This window comes from Phyllostomus hastatus, unplaced genomic scaffold (genome assembly GCF_019186645.2).
Source record: "Phyllostomus hastatus isolate PE091 unplaced genomic scaffold, TTU_PhHast_1.1 phas_contig_210, whole genome shotgun sequence".
Lineage (NCBI taxonomy): Eukaryota > Metazoa > Chordata > Mammalia > Chiroptera > Phyllostomidae > Phyllostomus > Phyllostomus hastatus.
Genome location: NW_025333737.1, coordinates 1,628,824 through 1,649,493, shown reverse-complemented (window position 1 = coordinate 1,649,493; position 20,670 = coordinate 1,628,824). Strand labels below are relative to the sequence as shown.

The 20,670-nt window shown below is 47.4% G+C and overlaps 1 protein-coding gene across 3 annotated transcripts in view; it reads left to right on the top strand.

The window, feature by feature from the left end:
• The window catches only part of RPH3AL (rabphilin 3A like (without C2 domains)), a 140,073-nt gene that overhangs the window by 1,657 nt on the left and 117,746 nt on the right, over positions 1–20,670 (top strand). Inside the window, exon 1 of one of the 3 annotated variants that reach the window (XM_045835790.1) lies at positions 9,473–9,550. The exons of the other annotated variants lie outside the window; for them this stretch is intronic. The gene's annotated coding sequence lies outside the window, so the exon portion shown is untranslated. Of the gene's footprint in view, positions 1–9,472; positions 9,551–20,670 lie in introns of those variants that run through there. 3 annotated transcript variants of the gene reach the window in all.

The window sequence follows — 20,670 nt, the reverse complement described above, 5'->3', positions numbered from 1 at the left end:
GGCTTTGGTCTTATTTCTCCACTTTCCTTCTCCTCTTCTCTCTTTTCTGGTGCATTTTGTGAGGCCCGTGGTTAGCTTCTCAGGAAGCTCTCCCTCTGGGGTCCAGCTAAAGTTCTGGCTCCGTGGGTGTCCAGTGACACCCTACATGCAGCACGTTCAGGGCTGGCCTACTCCTTCTGGGCAGCTGCCCTCACTCGCTCAGCACTAGTTTCCTCCTGCTCTGCCACATTCGCTTTTCCCTGAAGTGTCTCTGCCTCTCCCTGACCTTGGACATCTCAGGCCAGAGTTAGAGACCCCCTTAGCTGGTTTCTCTGATGCCAGAATCCCCCCAGCCCCCACAACCCATTTGGCGTACTGCCTCTAGCCTCACGGTCCCTGACTATTGCGTTTACCCCATTGTTGAATCCTCCCCACTGAGAAATCTTCAGAAGCTCGGAGTTTCCTCCCACACGAGGCCAGCTCATTTATCTGCCTCCGTGGCTCCTCGGTCACATGGCCTCAGTCTTCAGACCCATTTTCCTGTCCGGCATCTACTTCCTTCACTTCCGTGGCCAGCCCTCTTGCCCTCACCGTCTGGGACCCAGCTCAGAAGCCACTTGCCCTGGGAAGGTTTTGCCTCTCCCAGCTGCGTTGGGGGCCCCTTTCTTGGCCTTCTCACTCCACCGTGCATGTAATAGCTGTCTGTCTGCTGATCGCAGGTCCCTTTGTGTCACTGAAGGCTCTTGCCTTTCTCCTGACTCCCCAGGACACGTGCCCTGGTAGACGTCCAATTTAGGAATTCCCTCCCCCAGACCTTCAAGAACATTTCCCATCATCCTTCAGAGTCTGGTTCAAACTCCAGCTCCCTGCTGGACCATTCCGGCCCTCCGGGTTCCCACTGGTTTGCACTCCTGCTGGGCCTATTGATGGATTCGTTACAGTGTGTGCCACCCCAGTTAACAGTTTGTTCTCTGTGGTTAGCTTCCAATCAGATCGGGGCGTGAGAGTTACTTTTCTAGCTCTTAATCATAGCAGCTGTTTATGGAGTGGTTGTTAACGTGTAGGGTGTGTTCCGATTTTCCGGGTGTTCCCTCCTGTGTGTTATCTTCCCCACGCCCGGAGGGTAGGCGCTATCTATGATTATTGTCTTCCTTCTGCCCCTGAGGACACAGACCTGGAGAGATCCACACACCTGTCCAAACCACACAGCTTGTCAGTGGGCAGAGCAGACAGGATGCTGCAGGTCCTCTTGGTACTTGGCCCCGGTGTGCAGCGTCCTGGTGGCTTGGTCAATGGGTTGCTTGGGACTCCACTGGACTCCAGGAAGGGACTTTGTCACCGAACAGATGGTTAGCGCTGAGACCAGTGACTCACGGACGCTGTGACATCAACAGATGGTTAACGGTGGGACCAGTGACATCTACCCCAGAGGCCTTCAAAACAGGCCAAGCCTCGAGCATGTGTGTGTGTGTGTGTGTGTGTGTGTGTGTGTCTTAAGTAAGAATTGTGCAACAGAGAATCCCTCCTGCCCCCAGCATGGGCTGGGCTTCCTGGGGGGCGGCAGGGACCACATGAAGCAAGCTCCCGAGAGCCACGTGTGACTGGTGGGGCCGTGGTTGGCTGCGGACCCCGCACCACACTGCCTCCCCACCCCTGCCATGGAAACGGTTCCTCTTTTTTCTTCCTGAGGTGAGACATACATACATAAGTGATAAAATCAGGACAACAACAAAGAAGTAAAAGGGAGAAACTTTAGGTCACTCATAACATTACCACGCAGAAGGGAGCCCTGTTTAACACGATGCTGTGAATTTTCTGGGCATAGATGCATTTTGTTTTAAAGAAGAACAGCATCATGTAGACGCAAGGGTGTTGAACTCATTGTCACTGGGGGCCACATCAGCCTTGAGGTTGCCTTCAAAGGGCCGAATGTAATTTTAGCACTGTATAAATGTAACTGCTCTTTAACTAGGGGCAAGGAGCTCGGCACTGCTGCTGGATAAAACAAGGTGGAGGGTGGGATTCAGCCCGAGGGTCTTGTGTTTGCCACCTGTGTGCTAGGGGGTCCTCAGATCATATCTGTCCTGCAAGGAACTTTTTAAAAAGAAAAAATATTTTATTGATTTATTTCTAGAGAGAGGGGAAGGGAGGGAGAAAGAAAGGGAGAGAAACATTAATTGCCCCCAGCTGGAGACCTGGCCTGCGTGCCCTGACTGGGAATCAAACCGGCGACCTTTCAGTTTGCAGGCCGGCACTCTATCCACCAGGCCACACCAGCCAGGGCCCTGTAAGGCACTCTTAAATGCATCTTTTGGTAAACAAAATTAATCCTCCCACCCCAACAGACTGTTCGACTAAGTTTCTGTAGGAGCTGTCCTTCTCTTTCCTCCACAGGTCACTGTCATATGAAAATGAGTTCCTGCTGTGAAATACAGTTGCCATGGCAACCAGTAGTGTGAGGCCCCAGTCTCTCGCTCTTAGGTCCCCGCACTTCATGCTTCGAGGGGCTTTTTCCATCTTTGTCACCTAAAAAAAAGAAATAGTCCACTTCACTCTCCTTTTGCATGGACGTTTAAAACATTTGTTTTTGTTTTTTTTTTCAGGCAGAAATTTCTGGGCACTGTTGGTGTCCCTGCAGCTTGTTACTGGGCTGCTGGCACACCATTAATAATGACCCAGAAGGGTGCCCCTGGTGTAGGTCACGTTTTGAGTGAAATCTGGTGCCCTGTGGGTAAAAAGACAGCAGCCATGCTGCCAAGTGTCCTGGATGCCTGCGGGGCAGAGGGAGAGGGAGTGGGCCCGGGTGGAGGGCCAGCTTTCCGACACAGCTCTGCTCCAGTTGGAGGTGGTGAGATTGTTTATCTGCAGTTTCTGTCTCCTGGGGGAGGGCCAGGCTAAGCTGTTTTGGCAGGGGCCACCCAAAGGAGGGTCCCTCGGGTGCTGAGAAAGACAGGGTGCCTTTGGGAGTTGATGAGTGCCTACTATGTGCAAGCACTGTTTCCATGTTTAATCCTCAGCCAAGTGAACTTAGAAATGCTGTTTTTATTCCCATTTTACAGGTAAGGAAACATGCACAGGGAGGTTAGGTGCTTGCCCAAGGACACACAGCAATGAGGTAGTAGAATAGGGCTTTTGTCTTAGGAAGTCTGACTTCTATGGCCAAAAATGCTCTTTATATTATTGGAAGGACTGTGTTTAAAGAAAGGCTAACCCTGGCTGGTGTGGCTCAGTAGATTGAGTGCCAGCCTGCAAACTGAAAGGTCACTAGTTCAATTCCCAGTCAGGGCACATGTCTGGGTTGCGGGCTGGGTCCCTGTAGGGGTGTGCGAGAGGCAACCAGTTGATATATATCTTGCACATTGATGTTTCTCTCCCTTTTTCCCCCCCTTCCTTCCTCTTTCTCTAAAAATAAATAAAATCTTCTAAAAAGGAAAGAAGAAAGGGAGGAAGGAAAAATTGCAGAGGTGGGGCAGATTGGCTTTCTCAAGACTTGAGGCTTAAAGCAATAGTTTTCAACTTTTTACATCTAATGATGGGCAAGAGGCTGCCGTGAAGTGGGAGCACTAGCCTGTTCCTAGCAGCACGGTGTGTAACAGACAAAGGCTGGAAGTCGCCCAGCGCCCACTGGCAGTAGAATGAGCAGATACGCTGGGGTGGATACACACGGTAGAACTCCCTGACACAGTGAGAAAGAAGATGGACAGCCACACAGAACGACATGGACAAACCACACAAGCCCTGTTGTGCACGGGAGCCGGGTGACGAAGAGCCTGTGCTGTAGGATTCCATTTCGGCGAAGGGCACAAAAGGCAAAGTGAATGCAAGGTGCTGGCAGTCAGAGCAGTGGGTCCCGCGGGCACCAGCAGGGCTGCTGGCGGGCAATGTTGGGCTTCTTCATCTGGGCATCGGTCACATAAGCGTGTCCCTATTCTCCAAATTCATTGGTTTCTTGTTTTTGTTCTTCTTTGTTTATTGATTTTATTTATTTTCTTTTTAAAATATATTTTATTGATTATGCTATTACAGTTGTCCCATTTTCCCCCTTCACTCCCCTCCTCCCTGCACACCCCCTCCCACCCACATTCCCGCCCTTTAGTTCATATCCATGTGTCATAAGTTCTTTAGCTTCTACATTTCTCATACTATTCTTACCCTCCCCCTATCTATTTTCTACCTACCATCTAAGCTACTTATTCTCCATCCTTTTCCCCTCTCTCTTCCTCCCATTCCCCTGTTGCTAACCCTCCATGTGATCTCCATTTCTGTGGTTCTGTTCCTATTCTAGTTGTTCGCTTACTTTGTTTTTGTTTTAGGTGTGGTTGTTAATAATTATGAGTTTGCTGTCATTTTACTGTACATGTTTTTCATCTTCTTTTTCTTAGATAAATCCCTTTAACATTTCATATACTAAGGGCTTGGTGATGATGATCTCCTTTAACTTGACCTTATCTGAGAAGCACTTTATCTGCCCTTCCATGCTAAATGAAGGCTTTGCTGGATAGAGCAATCTTGGATGTAGGTCCTTGACTTTCATAGCTGGAATACTTCTTTCTAGCCCCTTCTTGCCTGCAGGGTCTCTTTTGAGAAATCAGCTGACAGTCTGATGGGAACTCCTTTGTAGGTAACTCTCTCCTTTTGCTGCTTTTAAGATTCTCTCCTTCTCTTTAATCTTGGGTAATGTAATTATGATGTGTCTTGGTGTGTTCCTCCTTGGGTGCAACTTCTTTGGGACTCTGTGAGCTTCCTGGACTTCCTGGAAGTCTATTTCCTTTGCCAGATTGGGGAAGTTCTCCTTTATTATTTGTTCAAATAAGTTTTCCACTGGTTGCTCTTCCTCTTCCCCTTCTGGTACCCCTATAATTCAGATGTTGGAAAGTTTAAACATGTCCTGGAGGTTCCTAAGCCTCTCCTCATTTTTTTGAATTCTTATTTCTTCATTCTTTTCTGATTGGATGTTTTTTTCTTCTTTCTGGTCCAGTCCATTGATTTGAGTCCCAGTTTCCTTCCTATCACTATTGATTCCCTGTACATTTTCCTTTATTTCACTTATTGTAGCCTTCATTTTTCATCTAATTTGTGACCAAATTGAACCAATTCTGTGAGCATCCTGATTACCAGTGTTTTGAACTGTGCATCTGATAGGGTGGCTATCTCTTTATTGCTTAGTTGTATTTTTTCTGAAGCTTTGATCTGTTCTTTCATTTGGGCCATTTTTTTTTGTCTTGACACACCTGTTACGTAGTGAGAGGCAGAGCCTTAGGTGTTCACCAGGGCAGGGCAACCCAGTTGCTGGGTTGTGCACTGTATGTTGGGGAGGGGTCTGAGAGGGAACAATGGTGCTTGCTTGGCCCTCTGGTGGCTTTCAGTCACTTCCCCCATGCAAATTGGTCCCTTTCTGGTGCTGATTCCCGGGTGGGTGGGTTTGTGTACGTTCTAGGACCCTGTAGGTCTCTCCAATGAACTCTTCTGTGAGGCTGGGAATCTCTCTGGGCACCTTAGCCCCCACAGGTGTTTTCAATCAGTGTTTTGAGGCTTTATTTCCCAGCTCTGGGACCCTGGGTTGTGTGGTCTGTCTCGCTGCCCAGTTTCGCCTGGTTTATCTGTGTATGAATGTGGGACCACCTGGTCCACCAGCCGCCTCGTGTGCCGCACTCCTTCACAGTCTGCCACCTTGCGGGGTCTGCCTGCTGCCGCCTTGCACACCCAAGGTCCGCCAGACACCGCTTATTTTTTGCCGCAACCCCTCTCCGCCCAGCCGCCCAACTCCGCACCTCGGACCGGTCTGGATGAACGTGTCTACTTTAACTCCCTGGTTGTCGAACTTCCATACAGTTCAATCTTCTGTCAGTTCTGGTTGTTTTTTTGTTTCTAAATTGTTGTTGTCCTTGTTTTGGTTGTGCGAGGAGGCACAGTGTGTCTACCTACGCCTCCATCTTGGCCTGAAGTCTCCAAATTCATCGGTTTTAATCCGTGTGCTTTTCTGTGTGTGCGTGTCACCCTGTAATGAAATTCACTGCGCGAGGGGAAAGGCAGCAGTGACGCCCCACCCGGGCCATGAGGACGGGCACTCCATTCCTGCGCTGGGGCCCCGTTCAGTGCACCCGGAGTCTGATTTCTTGAGAGAGGTGGGAGGTGGTGTGAGGGTAGGCACTCAGCTCTGGCAGGACACAGCTCTGGGGATGTGGGAGTGGGGCCAGCGTCAGTTCTGGTTTCCTCCTGGCCCCCTCCGCTCCTTTGGGTTTGGGGACAGCTTCCTGAGCTAGGAGGTGGCTAGTTGGGTTTTGCCAAGTCCGTGAAGTCGCCCTTTTCTCCCTGCTGTGAGGCCTGGGAGTAAGGGAGGTGATGTGTCTAGCCTTCTGCTTATTGTGGGCAGTCACACTGGCCTGGAGAAACTGCAGAATATGGATAGAATACAGATCCACACAGATCTGCTCAGCTCTCCAGCAGCAGCAGCGCACTGCCTGCCAAACAGCGCATTTCAAGGACCGAGCGCCAGCCTGGGAAGTAGGCAGCACTCAGGGGAGAGCAGCCCCTCCTTCCCCATGCACTGACACGCCGCTGAAAGTGCCTTATGTAAGATCTCAGATAATGGAGTTAGCTCCTGGTGTGAAAGCACTCAGGAAGTCGTGGACAGTTAATCAGTTGGGCGTTGCAGTGGCCGCTGTGGGATCAATACAACGGTGGTGGTGGGTTTCACTGGATAACGATCGTCCAGACCCAGCCCTGCCTGCCCCCCCCGCCCCCACTCACACCTAATTTATGTGTTGGTGCATTTTCACCTTTGGGTCTGGCCCATCCAAGCATTTAGGTTCATGACAGGGTTTGTTAAGTTTCCTCTTGTTCAGCCCCCGCTCTCCTCATTCCTTCATGGGCCTGCACCCTATTCAAGAGTCCCCTCAGTGAGTAGCCAGGGTAGGTGGCCCTTTGGCCTGTGCTTGGATGCTGCCAGGGACCAGGGCAGCCCGTCTCATTGTTGGACTATGATTTGAGTAGTAAGGAAGAGTGATGGGATATAAGCAAGATGCTCAGAAGATGCCAGGTAAGCCAAAATGCTGGGCTGTGATTGACAAGAAGAAACTTCACAGGGATCAGATTTTATAAAGCCATGGGAGCTGAGGCTTGGAGGGGAACATCCCCGTGGACATCAATTTGGCAGGACTCATTAAAATAAAAAATGTGGCCCTGGCTGGTGTGGCTCAGTGGATTGAGCACCAGCCTGGGAACAAAGGTTGCAGGTTCAATTCCCACTCAGGGCACATGCCTGGGTTGTGGGCCGGGTCCCCAGTAGGGGACGTGCAAGAGGCAACCACACATTCATGTTTCTCTCCCTCTCTTTCTCCCTCCTTTCCTCTCTGTCTAAAAATGAATACATAAAATCTTAAAACATTTTTTTAAAAAAGCATGTGTCCTATGACATAGGGACTCCACTTCTCAGGCAGGGTCTGCTGGTAAGAAGCCCTGGCGTGTGCGTGCAGGTGGACGCCCTGGACAGCCCCTGGCAGTTTGCAGTGGTGGGCGCCGCACAGTTGGAGCGTCCACTGGGGGCGGGACAGTTACATAAACTCACATTTTCGTACCTGGGCATACTATGCAACTTGAAAAAAATTCATTAGCTCTTTATATAATAATGTAGATGAATCTCTAAGATAAATCTCTAAGATTCATCTTATAAGATGAAGAAAACAAGTTTCAAAGTGATAAATATGTGATGTACATACTTTATATGAATACAGGTGTATATATAACATACACCTACATATAAAAGCATATAGAAAGGCGTAGAAAAATGCATTCCACACATAAAGTAGCTGTTGTCTCTAGGGAAGGGGGCAGGGACTAGGGCTGCGTGTGTGTGTGTGTGTGTGTGTGTGTGTGCGCGCGCGCATGCGGAGGGGTGATCAAAGGGAAATTTAGCCTTCTCTGTGCTATTTTATTTTTAAAAAATAATTTTATGGGTATGTAATTTATGTACCTCAAATCATTGTAAATGTACAGTCTTTTAAATTAAAGGGACAAGACATTAAAAATTAATGTCTAACTCTGGCTGGCTGGTGTGGCTCAGTCGGTTGGGCATTGTCGCATAAACCGAAGGGTCTCTGGTCCAGTTCCCAGTCAGGGCAGGTGCCTGAGTGCAGGTTTGGTGCCGGTCAGGGCAGGTGCAGGAGGCCACTGACTGACGTTTCTCTCTCACATTGATGTTTCCCTCCCTCTCTTTCTCCCTCCTCCTTTCTCTAAAATCAATAAGCATGTCTTCAGATGAAGATTTCAAAAATTTGCTGTCTAATTTAACCCTCTTCCTGATAGCAAGACACGTCCCTCAGCGCGTCTCGGAGTTGTGGATGGGCCGTGACAGCGGACTCACTATACGTATGGTGTTTTACATTTGGGGACAGCTCACACAGGCAGAAATTCTTCCTTCTTTTGAGCTGTTCTCTGCTTCTATTGCTCTGCCTCTGAGTCTGTTCTGTCCCTGGGGAGCCACCTCAAATAAGTCTTCCCTTTCCCACAGGGCAGGGTTTTTCACAGGTGCAAGATCCCCATCATGCCGGCCTCCTCTGGGGAGAAGTGCTCACCTTTTTGAGGGGTTCCTTCCTAGGGTGATGTGGGTCATGCCTTCCAGACTCTGGGCTGGGCCGGGCACTTGGCTCGTCAACCATCCTTAACGTTTGGCAGAATTGGATTCTCTGCCCCAGTGTTGCTTGACTGTGACATAACACTTCTTAAAAATAATGGTTGTTTTTCTGCCCTGGCCGGTGTGGTTCGGTGGACTGAGTGCTGGCCTGCGAATCAAAGGGTCTCCAGTTTGATTCCCAGTCAGGGCACATGCCTGGATTGTAGGCCAGGTCCCCAGTAGGGGAGGCACGAGGGGCAACCACGCATTGATGTTTTTCTCCTTCTCTTTCTCCCTCCCTCCCCCTCTCTAAAAATAAATAAAATCTTTAAAAATAATGGTCATTTAAAAAAATTATAACAGCAATTCATGTTCATTGTGGAAACATTAGAAAATACACACACAAAAAAGAAGAAAATTAAAATCTGTGATTCCCAATTTCTAGAGGTAACTACTGTTTAATGTTTAAAAATTGAGGTCATTCTATATAAATGATTTTATAACCTGCATTTTATTTAATATGTTTACTTATCCATAAGAGTAATTGGTTGACTTGTATAACACATTTTTCTCAACTTCGTGTTCGTTTTTCTATTATGTTTTAAACATAGGGAAGTTTCTAATCTATACGTGGTATTGTGAACTGAATGTTTGTGTTCTCTGAAAATTCAAATGTTGAAGCTATAACCCAAATGCGATGCTATTTGGACAGGGGGCATTCGCAGGTAGTAGAGTTAGGAAAGGCCGTGAGGGTGGGGCGCTCACGGTGGGGTTAGTGCCCTGAGGAGGGAGAGATACCCGAGAGCTGGCTCCCTGACTCTCTCGTCTGCGCACACCAAGCAGAGGCCGTGCCAGCACACGGCAGGAAGGCCACTGTCTGCAAGCTGGGAGGAGTCCACACATGGAACCAAATCCGCTGGCACCTTGATCTTGACTCTCCAGCCTGCAGAAGTGTGAGAAGTAAGTATCTGTTGTTTAAGTCACCCAGTCTCTACAGCGTGTGTGACGGCTACCTGGGCATCAGGAGAGTCCATTAGTCCTTTCCTCTCATGATTTCTTCCTTTGCTTTTGGGTTTAAAAGATCTGCCCCACCCCAAGGTCAGATAAATATTCACCTACATCTCCTTTTGGTTCTTTATTTGGTTTCAGCTTTTTCATTCAGTGTTCTCTTTTGTGTTCAGTTCTGATTCAACTGAAATTTATTTTGGTTTATGGTGTGAGATAAGACCATATCTGATTTTATTTCTTTCCAATTTGTTAACCAGTTTTTTCCATTTAGTTTCTTTCCCCACCAACTGGATTTTAAATTTAAATTTATTTTTGAATATCCATTATCATCATGTTGTTTAAAATTCAAAAGATGCAAAAGGCAAACAATGCCTCCCTCCTCCCTTATCCCTTAGCCTCCCAGGCGCAGTAACTAGGTGTTACCAGGTTCTAGGTTTTGGTCTTAGACACAACCTGTCTTTCCCCAACCCATTTTGAATGTTACTTTTGTTATACTGTGCAAACATACTAGCTTCCAGGCTTTCTGTGTTTTACTTATTGATTTTTAGAGAGAGGGAGAGAAGCATTAATTTTTTGTTCCACTTATTTATGCATTCATTGGTTGATTCTCGCATGTGTCCTGACCAGGGGTTGAACCCACAGCCTTGGTGTATCAGGATGATGCTATCAGCTAGGGACTGTGTTTTTGTTTTTGCTTTTTTTCCTTTTGTTTGTTTTTCTCTTTTCCTCCACTATCACTTTTTTCGTTGTTGTTGTGACTTTATATATTTTAATACCTGGCAGTGCAAATTCTTTCTCAAAAAAAACCTTGGTTATGCTTGCCTATTTATTCATTCTTCTATATGATATTTATAATTATTTCATTGTTTTTCTGCAAATATTATTAGAAACAAATGTGGACTTGTACTGAATTTATAAAATAATAACTATATTGAGTTTTCCTATCTAGAAATCTGGTCTGTACATATTTCTATAAATAAATATTTCTCCTTTTCTGTTATCTTTGTTTTACAGAAATCAGTAAAGTTGCACAGTTTTTTTTTGTAGTTGAAAGGTCAAATTTATTAGGAAATGAAGAGATGTATTATACACGGGCTATAAATACGGCATAGCCGACTTGATTCGCAGAGATTGAGTGGTGCCCATCTATTTTGTCGATATTCTTATTCTTTTGTTCCAAGAGAAGTTTGCACCGTAAGACTTGGACTTGGGTTTCAGAACCTTCCTCTCTTCAGTGTCATAGCTCCATCCAGTTTTTCATCGACTGTGATGAGCTGCGCGTCTCGAGTTTGGTCGCGTGCCAGCCTCCCTGTGGAAGTGCTCAGTGCCCGGGCGCGAACCCTGGAGACGGAAACGGCGACCACGGCCGCTGCCCTTCTCCCCCGCAGCGCCCGCCCCGGCGCCCCTGACACTGAGACCGCCGTGGTGTTGCCGCACGTGAATGCTGAGTAGATTTTCTTAAAGATTTTATTTATTTTTTAAAAGAATTTTTCTTTATTTTTTATTTCTTAGGGAGGGGGGAGGGAGGGAGAAAGAGATGCAGAGGAACATCAATGTGTGGTTGCTTCTCGTACTCCCGCTGCTGGGGACTTGGCCGCGACCCTGCCCGCACCCTGCCTGGGGACCGAGCTGGCGTCCTTCTGGTTCGCAGGTCGGCGCTCAGTCCACTGATCCACACCAGCCAGGGCGGGTTTCCTGGATTTCTTCATGGCCGCTGTGAGCATTTCTCGTTAGGCTTGTTCCTGGGTGTTTTATGCTTCCGTTGCTAGGGGATAAGAATTTTTTTTTTCATTTTATTTTTAACTGAATATTGTTGGAAGCTAAGAATGTTATTGACTTTTTAAAAATTATTGTGAACTATATATATAAAAGAGCATATGAAACATATATGTGGAGTTTAAACAAGAAGAATGAAGCAGTTGTATGCTCAGCTCACTTAAGAAATAGAGCCCCAGCAACCCTTCAGAAATTGCTTCTACTTCTTAAATGCATCTTCCTCTCTCTTCAGGTTCTTCCCCTCTCCCCAGGTCACCTGAATTTTGTTATAATCGTTAACCTATTGTTCTGCATTGCTTTACCTTATCAATTTATATCCTTAAACAATGCACTGTATGCTTTTGAACTTTTATAAGTAGAATCACACTGTGTTCTAAGTTCTCACTGGGTACACTTGTGTGTGTTGCTGGGATTTGCCCTGTTGTGTGTGGCCGTGGTTCCTTTTTCACTGCTGTGTGCGAGGGCACCCGTGTATTTATCCCTTTCATCTGTTGGCTTATGCAAGTGAATCAGCACTGGGGTCGTGTCTGCTCTGTACTGTCACCAGCCTCCTCTCCACGTGTCAGTCTCTCCAGGAAGGGTGTTCGGGAGCAGGACGATAAGGTCCCAGGCTGGTTTTGTCTCTTGTCCTCCAGACTCCGAGGCAAAGTGGACTCCCTCCTGCCCTGGGCCAGAGTGCGGCTGTGCTCCATCCTCACCAGTATGTAGCACCATCTGCAGTGTTAGTTTGTGCCAAGCCGGGGACTCGGAACTGGTATTTCATTGTGCTTGACATCGGCATTTCAGTGATTAACTGCCAAGGTTGAACATGTTTTTTTTCCCCAATTGCAGCTGACATTCAGTGTTATTTTATATTAGTTCCTGGTGTACAGCATAGTGATTAGACAGTTATATAATTTACAAAGTGACCCTCCCGATAATTCTAGGACCCACCGGGCACCGTACATAATTACTATAGTATTATCGACCGTATTCCCTGTGCTGGACTTCACATCCCCGAGACTGTCCTGTAACCACCGATCTGTACTTGGCAGTCCCTTCACCTTGTAGGGTGGCCGTGTCTGTGACAGTCTGTGTTTTCTCATGTGCACACCTGTACTTTTCTTCACCCATTATTTTCCTGTCAGATTACTCCTGCTTCATAAGAGATCTTCCCACAGTCACATTCTGGCACTAATCCTCTGTGCATTATATGTTGTGAATACGTCTCTCAGCTTGCGGCTTGCTTCTTCACTGTCTTCATAGCATCTTTTGGTGAACAAAACAGCCAAAGCGTAAGACAGCAAGCTTATCATTAACCGAAGTCCAATATTTTTATGTTCCTTTTGTGATAAAATGTGTATATAGTGAAATGCACAAATCTTCTGTTTTCCATTCAAGGAGCTCAGACAAGTAAACGTGTGTGCCTGTGCAACCCACCCCCGTCAAGATAGAGAACACGACCCTCACTGCGGACAGTTCCCTCACGCCTTTTCCCAGGCAATCCCTGCCCTACTCCTTCCAAATTAACCACTATTCTGATTTTCCTGCCATATATGTTTTACCTGTGCCAGAACTTCATATAATGGAACAGTACAGTACGTATGTACTCTTTCATAAAAGGCTTCTTTTCCTCCCCCTTGACATAATGTTTGAAATTCTTCCCTGTTGTATGTGTATCAGTAGCTGCGTCCTTTTAATTGTTGAGTCGTATTCCATTGTGTGACTATGTAGAATTTGTTTATCCACCCACGTGTTCATTGAACCCTAGGCTGCTTTTAGTTTTTGGATATTATAAGTGGAGTGGCCATAAGGCTTTTTGTTGACATAGGTTTTCATTTCTCTTATGTATATTATTTCTCTTACATGTTTTACTTCTTTTAGGAGTGGAATTGCTTGATCATAGCTTAGGAGTAACTGTTAGTGAAGCATGAAATTCATTTAGTAAAATTTCACAGATCCTAAGGGTACTGCTTGGATTGTTTTTACAAAGTGAACCAGCTGTGTAGCCATCACCCAGGTCAAGGGCTGGGGCCTCACCCCAAGCTGGGCTCCTCTCCTGGGCTGTCCGTCCTGGGATCCGGAACTGGAGCTGGGCGAAGCGAGAAGGGAAGGCCGTCGGAGCTACTATTCCCACAGTGGCAGCTGATGGGAGTTGGAGACGCTTGCAGCTACCAGGGCTCTGCTTTCTCCTGCATCAGGGTCTTCACTGTTCTCATCCATTCTGAGCTACCTGCTATCCTTCCAGCGACTTCCTTTCCGCTTCTGACAGCCAGACCTGGTTTCTGTTGCTTGCAACCAAAGAATCCTGATGGATACAGTGTTCCCAACCACTGGCAGCACGAATTTAGTGGCGTGTTGCCACTAAACACTGCCTCGTAGTGCTGACACTCAGGGCAGACGCCGTCTCGCACCAATTCCCTGAGTTTTTACACGACCCCACTAGCACACTTGGATTCCTGGGCCGACAAGGTGAACCCTCCACCAGGTAGCCCCTTTGCATTGAACTTGAAAAGTTTGTGGCAAAGCTACTTCAGACATTGAGGCTTGGGGAGAGTCCCCCCCCAACTTAAAGTTCGGTTCCCAGTTTTGGAACAGTTTTCTATCAGTGCCCAGTGGAAAGTGAATGGACCACACAGGCTGAATTTAGAGGATGAACTGTAGGAGTGTATATTATTTTCTAGACTTCATTTTTGGAAACAGGGTTCATTTTTCTTGCTTCTTGCCATGGAGCACAGGGGGTTGGACGGGGGGTGTTCGGTGCGTTTATCCGAAAATGATTGCTAGACCCAAAGTGCTCTCATGCCGTCCGTCCGTCAGGGACCATCTGCCTAAGTAGTCTCAGCCCTGAACTTGCTCTGCTCTAAGTGGGGCCTCATTGAAAAGCAAAAAAAAAGAAATGAGTTCTCTCCTTGTTTTTTTTTTAATTTTAATTTTAATGCTCACCTGAGGACATTTTTTATTGCTTTTAGAGAGAGAGGAAGGGAGAGAAAGGAACATCAATGCGAGAGAGAAACTTTGATTGGTTGCCTCCCACACGCTTCCTGGCCGGGGATCAAACCTACAACCCTCAGTTCTGGGACAATGCTTCAGCCAACAGCCACACCAGCCGGGGCTTCTGGTTTCTTTTCTAATGTTGTTGGACCACACAGATTAGTGAAAGGAAACGACCCGTTTCCACTGGTCTCTGAGTTGTCACAGTGCTGGTCCTCATTAATGTCAGGGTCTGGGAAAGTGTTTGATCAAGGGGAAGCCGCCACGGGTGAAGTTCACCAAGAAAAGGTCAGAGATGAATGTGAAATTCTTTCTAACCCCAGATGGTCAAAATCAGTCCAGGCTGCATCTCAGAGCAGCCACCAGGTTGTCTGTGTTTTCCCCATCATCATTCCTTGGCCTTTCTCCAGAGCTGGTTCCTGACCTTGACCTTCTCTACCCGTCAGGTCTAATACTGCTGCCGGTTTTCCTCATTTGCAGAAGCCACGGCTTGGGGTCTGATGACCCTAGCCTAGACGTGAAGACCTTTCACACACTCTCTGGGCCTCTTACACTTGACTTGAGCTCAGCACAAACAGGACATGGTTCACTACCCTGAAGTCTCCCCATCTCAAGGGTACCCCGGAGCAGGCGCCTAACCTCTTTGGGTATCTAGCTTGGCCAGAGATGCAGATCACTGTGGATATGCTGGGTCTGCCAGAGTCATGTTTGCGGGTTGAGTGGCATACTCGGGCACCGTGTGGACGAGGGCTTCAGTGTGTGTGGCTGGTATGGAGATTTCCTAACGAATGAGTGCAGCGCCTCTTGTAGCTTATCTGTTTCGTATGATGGTTTTCAAACAGGTGGAAGAGGAGCTCCTCCCTGAAGGGGGCAGGTGCCTCTTCTCAATTCACACAAAAGTATCTTGTGGCCTGAGATGGCCTCAGACTCACCACAAACCCACCTTCCAGTCTGGGTGTCATGTGGCGGTGAGCTGGGTCACCCTGGGCAGGGTGATGGAGATCATTTGTTCAGCATAGCGGGAAACTTGGAAGGGAGAAGTCCCTACGTGGAGTCTAAATGGATTTTAAAGAATTGTAACTTTGCATCCAGGTCACTCTCTGAGGTCAGGGCAGAGAGGACAGGTCAGGGGGGCAGCCAGGACACAGCTGTAGGCTGACCTGGCCTCATGTGGGCCTCATGTTCAGAGCGGTAGGGGTTGAAAGTTTGCACCTCAGGGGTTGTTGCCTTAGAGGACATTCACTGTGTGTCACTCTCAGTGGTGGGCTGTGCTGACTGCTGCGGAATGCGGAATGTGAGGGGGTTGGTGTTGGAATCGGGGACATGCATGGGGATGGACAGCACATTAGATACGGAATGTGCTGGGAGCGCAGGTTTCATGGGCGGAGGAAGGTGAGATGCCTCTGCAGAGCTTGGCAGGTGGGAATCCGGGCAGGCTGTCTGTAGGCGGCTCACCAGGAGGTAATGGTTCCTGACAAAGAGGCTAAGCCAGCGATGTCCCCCCAACCCTGCCGTGTCTCCCACGGGAGCTCTTCCCCAGTATGGGGGACAAGACCACAGCAGGGAAGAGGGCTGGCCTGCAGCTGGCCCAGAACCAGAGACTGGGTGCTCAGGGTCTGCAAGGTTTGGGTGTGTCCAGCGTGAACAAAGCAGCAGGTGGATTGCTCAGTGGTTCAGGGCCTGAGGGCTCTGGGTTCAGACTTGCGGATTTTCATCCTGGCCTCACCCTGTCCTCACACGGTGGCCTTGAGAAGTTGCTTTTCCCCTGTGGGCCTCAGTTTCCTTACCTATGACATGGAAGTAATGATAGATTCTGTTTCATTGTCATGAAATTCAGTGAGAAGCCTTGGACAAAGCACTTAGAACAGTGCCTGCCACGCGAGTGGTGGTCACTGTTATTGCTAGTGCTGCTGTCTTCCTGGCTCAGCCTGACCCCTGTCCTTTTGGCCTGGAGCCCTCTGTGCATGCGGTTCAAATTCAGACGGGATGGCTGATGCTTTGATTTTATATTGACAACTGTGTCCCATGTGGTTGCCTCGTTTGTGCGGCTGCCGGAGAGCTGAGAGTCAGGCACACTGCTCAGTTTAATTGTCAGATTTCTGGTGGCATCTCCTCTTTCTGTTTTCTGCCCAGCCTCTGTTCTCTTTGATCCTTAAGTTGTTTATTTTTTATTGCATTTAGCACCTAAGCTGCCTCAAGCTCTCTTTGAAATAGACAGTTACAAATTTTGAATGAATAAATGTTAATTGTAGATCACACATTGAATCATAGTTACAACATAAGGAGGCATATTCTGCCTGCCTGTGTCCCTGTCCCCTCCTCTCTACCTGAGTTTGGGGGATCCGTCGGGGCAGTAAGAAGGTGAGCCCCTGGGACAGGTCAGGGTGCACCGCCCCCGCTCCCAGCCCCATAGCAGAGAAAAAATTGCAGATTTTTCTCCCTGTGAAGCTGTGTTCTCAGGCCTAGTGATGGAATTGGTGAGAGGGTGGGTGGAGGAAGACAAACTCTTAACGAATACCTACTGTGCGCCTGGCACAGTGTAGGTGCTTAATACATTTGGGCTGCTCCGGGAGACTGATACTAGTGGTGAGTATCCTAGCTGTGGGACCGTAGAATCCCAGGAAGTTTTTCCTGTAAGTCTGGGGAGGGGTGCCGGCCTGCGCATGGATCAGTCTGGACCCAACTGTGGGCCATGTCGGGGACAAGATGGAAGACCTATCCTAGGGCTTCTCCCATATTCAAAGTTGCCAGGGCATATGTCTCAGCTGCCTATTGCCACAGTGTTGCTGCGTAACAAAGCCTCCCAAACACACTGGTATATGACAGTCAGTATTCCACCCACACATACCTGTGGGTTCGGTGGAGTGTGGCTGACTTAGGCTGCTCTCAGTGGGCCTTGGTTGGCTTTAGGCTGTGAGTTGGGTTTAGGTTTGCTCCCTGTATCTGTTATCCCACTCTAACCGGGGGCCACTAAGTCCCATTTGTGTCATGGTGACAGGCAGTAATGCAGGAGAGCGAGCTCAGTTGCACAAGCACATTTCAAGCCTTTGCTCACATCACATCCATAACATCCCATTGACCAATGCAAGCCACGTGACCAAGCCCAGGCCGAGGGGCAGGAAGTACACTGCACACCACAAGGCCTTGGCAGAGTGCAGCTATCTCATGCCGTTACAAGGGGTAAAGATTGACACCAGTGATTCAGCCTACTTTAGGATGAGTGTGATTCATTTACTCAGTAAATGTTTTTTTAAAGGCTCCCATGTGCCAGGCATGTGCTGCCTCTGGGGATACAGGGCTGAACAAGGCAGGCCTGGTTCTTGCCTTACGGAACTTACATTCTAGTGATAGAAGGAAGCCCTAAAGAGCCACTTTGTCATTAGTTATTTACTTGCCAATAAAAGAAGTACAGAGCACCCCGGGGGCATGTAAGGAAGGGCCTGATGTAGTCTAGGGAGAAAGAGATTGACTTCCCTCAGAGTTCAAGGGATAATACTTAATTAGGCAAATAAGCCCTATTAAGATTAACGGCTGACTTCTGATCTGAAACCATGGAAGCAAAAAGGCATTGGAATGACAGTAGAAATGCTAAAAGTCAACCAAACATTCTATACCCAGAAAAACTATCCTTCCAAAAATTCCAGATAAGCCCTGGCTGGGTAACTCAGTTGATTAGAGTGTCATCCTGATACGCAAAGGTTGCAAGTTTGATCCCCAGTCAGGGCACATGCAAGAAGCAACCAATGAATGCATAAATCAATGGGACAACAAATCAATGTCTCTCTCTCTCTCTCGCTCTCTCTTCCCCACCTCCCTTACCCTCTCCCCTCCCCCCTCTCCCTCTCTCCCTCCCTCACCTCCTCTCTCTCTCTAAAAATCAATTTAAAAATTTAGATAAATAAGAAGTGAATTTGCTGCTAGCAGACATGCCCTACAAGAAGTACCAAAGGGAGTCCTTCAGGTTGAAAAGATAGGACACTGGACAGTACCTCAAATCCACATGAAGAAATGAGGAGCACCTTTAAAGGTGTAAACGTACTTAGTTTGTAACCCTTTTATTCTATCTGCATAAAGCATTAGTTATAAAACTGTGTTGGCAGGCTGTAATGTACAAAGATGTAATAGTGTAACATAACAGCACAACAGAGGGGAAGGAAAACAAAGCTACATCAGAGCAAAGTTTTTGTATATATGGAAGCTAAGTTGGCATTAGCAGAGCTAGATGGTTTTAAGTTAAAATGTTAATTGTAGTCTCCAGAGCAACCACTAAGAAAATAACTAAAGATATGTGATAGAAGTGAATTAAAATGGTATGCTAGGAATACTTATTTCACCTTAAAGAGGACAATAATGGAAGAATATAGGAACAAAAAGGCAGAAGACATATAGAAAACGACTAGCAAAATGGCATAAATCCTATCTCATGAGTAATTACATTTCATGCAATGGACTGAACACTACAAGAAAAAGGCAGAAATTGACAGACTGGGTGTGTGTCGTGGGGAAGCCAGCTCTATGCTGTGTGGAAGAAGCATGCTTTATTTTTTTAATTACATTTTATTGATTATGCTATTACAGTTGTCCCATTTCCCCCTTCATTCCCCTCCACCCTGCACACCCTCTCCCACCCACATTCCCACCCTTTAGTTCATGTCCATGTGTCATAAGTTCTTTAGCTTCTACATTTCCCATACTATTCTTACCCTCCCCCTGTCTATTTTCTACCTACCATCTATGCTACTTATTCTCCATACCTTTCCCCCTCTCTCCTCCTCCTACTCCCCTGTTGCTAACCCTCCATGTGATCTCCATTTCTGTGGTTCTGTTCCTGTTCTAATTGTTTGCTAAGTTTCTTTTTGTTTTTGTTTTAGGTATTGTTGTTAATAACTGTGAGTTTGCTGTCATTTTACTATACATGTTTTTTATCTTCTTTTTCTTAGATAAGTCCCTTTAACATTTCATAAAATAGGGGCTTGATGATGATGACCTCCTTTAACTTGACCTTATCTGAGAAGCACTTTATCTGCCCTTCCATGCTAAGTGAAGGCTTTGCTGGATAGAACAAGCTTGAATGTAGGTCCTTGCCTTTCATGACTCTGAATACTTCTTTGCAGCCCCTTCTTGCCTTTAAGATCTCTTTTGAGAAATCAGCTGACAGTCTGATGGGAACTCCTTTGTAGGTTACTGTCCCCTTATCTCTTGCTGCTTCTAGGATTCTCTCCTTCATTTTTACCTTGGCTAATGTAATGATGATGTGCCTTGGTGTGTTTCTTCTTGGGTCCAACTTCTTTGGGGGCTCTCTGAGCTTCCTGGATTTCCTGGAAGTCTATTTCCTTTGCCAGAATGGGGAAGTTCTCCTTTATTATTTGTTCAAATATGTGTTCAATCTGTTGCTCTTCCTCTTCCCCTTCTGGTACCCCTATAATTTGGATGTTGGAACGTTTAAAGATGTCCTGGAGATTCCTAAGCTTCTCCTAGTTTTTTTGAATTCTTATTTCTTCATTCTTTTCTGGTTGTTTGGTTTTTTCTTCCTTCTGTCCACTCCATTGATGTGAGACCCAGCTTTCATTCCATCACTATTGGTTCCCTGTGCATTTTTCTTCATTTCACTTATTGTAGCCTTCATTTTTCATCTAATTTGAGACCAAAATCAACTAATTCTGTGAGCATCCTGATCACCAGTGCTTTGAACTGTGCATCTGATGGGTTGGCTATCTTTCGGTCGCTTAAAAAAACTGGCTCTGAGGCCTTCAATTCTGTTTGAGCCATCTTTTTTTTTTCCTTTGGTCTGATTGTCCCTGTTACATATGGGGGTGGAGCCTTAGGTATTCACCAGGGCAGGGCACCCTAGTCACTGGGTTGTGACATTGTATGTGGGGGCGGGGTCTGAGAGGGAACAGTGGCGCTTGCTCTGCTCCCCATGGGACCTCAGTCCCTTCTGCTGCTTCTCCCAAGCTAACTGGGCCCCTCTGGTGCCAGTTCCCGTGGGGGTGGGCTTTAGCATGCTGTGGGACCCTCCAAGGACCTCTCCTGTGAGGCTGGGAGTCCCTCCCTGTGCCTCAATCCCCACAGGTGTCCTCAGTTAGTGCCTCAAGGCTCTATTTCTCAGCGCTGTGATCCTGGGTTGTGCGCAGTGCCTTGCTTCACAATCACCACCTCACTGGGTCTGCCGTTTGCCACCCCTTGGCCGGGGTCTGCCAGCTGCTGCTTGCACGCTCAGGGTCCACCCACTGCGGTCCTGCACACCCCCGATGCCTCACGCACCCGATCCCAACGCTCTCTGCTCTCTGCGCCATGACCCACACCTGGCTGCTCGACTCCGC